Source organism: Suricata suricatta, chromosome 14 (genome assembly GCF_006229205.1).
Source record: "Suricata suricatta isolate VVHF042 chromosome 14, meerkat_22Aug2017_6uvM2_HiC, whole genome shotgun sequence".
In the NCBI taxonomy this organism is placed as follows: domain Eukaryota; kingdom Metazoa; phylum Chordata; class Mammalia; order Carnivora; family Herpestidae; genus Suricata; species Suricata suricatta.
The window spans coordinates 73,271,375-73,273,224 of record NC_043713.1 but is presented as its reverse complement, the minus strand read 5'-3'; positions in this window follow the sequence as shown (position 1 = coordinate 73,273,224).

The window sequence follows — 1,850 nt, the reverse complement described above, 5'->3', positions numbered from 1 at the left end:
TATGTTGTTTAGATCTGTTTTGAGCAGTTCTGTGGCTGTGACTTCTTCTTGGAGGTTCTTCAGGGGAGGGTTCCTTCATTTTGTCATTTTGGCTAGTTTCTGTCTCTTGTCAGTTTTAAAAAGCTCATTGTGCACTGTGCACCTGTTAGTATGGCTCTGCTAAACACGGCTTATTGACTGTCCTGGGCCTGTCGTTTCAGGAAATCTTCTTTTAATGGTGTCTCTCAGTTTCTCTTGTTGTGCCTTTGATTATTTTATTTCCCTATTCAGTGATATTTGGGACTTGCTGTCATGTGCACTTTGGCTTATTTCTTGGGGTAGCCCTGAGAATGAAAACAGAGAGACAGACAAACACAAAGGAAACAGAAGCACGCAAATGCACAGACAAATCAAACAAATAAACAAGTTAAGAGGGGGAAAGGAAGAAAAGAAAATGGAGAGGAAAGAGAAGAAAAGAAGAAAAAAAATAAAGGAGGGCAGAGACATCAAAGGACAATGGACAGTCTAAAAGTGTATAACCAACCTGTCGAGGGGAGAGATAAGGATGAGATACGGGAGAATATATCTGGATGGTAAGAGGAAGAAAAAAAAGAGGGAGAAAGGAAAAAGGAGAAAAAGGGTAAAAATAAAAAAAAGCAAAAAAGGTAATAATAATAAAAAATAAGTACAAAAAAAAAGCAGCAGCTCCCCCTTACGGATAGGCGTGGTTTGGTGTATGCAGGTCTGGGGGCTGCTCTCGGAGGCCCTGCCGTGGTGGTTGCAGAGGATGAATGGCGGTGCCCCAAGCTCTGCTGCAACTAAGTGCTGCAGGCCACTCTAATGAGTCCAATCTCCTTGTGCTGTGGCTGAGCCAAGCTGTATTTTCCAGGCCCGCCTCATTTCAAAATCCTAGTCCATGCACTTTTATGCTATCACAGATGAGATGTACTTTTTTTCCCCCCATAATATTTTATTGTCTAATTGTTTTCCATACAACACCAGGTGCTCTTCCCCTTAAGTGCCCTCCACCATCACCACCACCTCTTTTCCCCCCTCTCCCTTCCCCTTCAACCCTCAGTTCATTCTCAGCTTTCAATAGTCTCTCAAGTTTTGCATCCCTCTCTCTCCCCAACTCTCTCTCCCTCCTCCGCTTTCTTTGGTGGCTCTTAACCAGGATCTTGTAGGAGGAGGGAGCAGTTTCTTTTGGCCCTGGCAGGGATTTGTGCTACTGCTGCCAGAGGCGAGGTGCGCTGCAGGAGGCGAAGTTCGCGCCCCCACGGATGCCACCACCAACTCCCAGTCCCCAGCCCAGATCGTGTAGGGAGAGGGAGAAGTTTCTCTTGGTGCTGGTGGGGATTTGTGCTGCTGCTGTCTGAGGCTCCGGGCGCTTCTGGAAATGAGCTGCGAACTCCTGCAGCCGAGGTGCTCGCCCCTGCCTCCACTGCCGCCAACTCCCTGCCAGGATTGCATAGGGGTGGGGGCTATTTTTTCCCTGTTGACACCCGGGATTCGTGGGGCCAATGCTGGAGGCGAGATGTGCTGTGGAAATGAGGTGTGTGCTCCCACTCCCACAGCCAAGGCCAAAGTGCGCCCCCTGGGGCCGCGGTCGCCGACTCCCTGCTGGGATCGCGCAGGGGCGGAGGCTGTTTTTTCCCTTGTGCCACACAGGCTTGGGATTTGGGTTACCCTGCAGTTATATATGGAGTGAGAGTTTTTCTCTCCATGCGGGGTTAAATGTTCTTTATCTCTTCTCTAGAGACTGTATTGTCAGCGTGTTTGGTTTCTCTTTCTCTTCCCTTTGTCTCTCAGGAGCTCCGCATACTTTCCCCGTGTTGGGCTGGGGCTCCCACCTTCCCTGCCCTTCTTGAGCT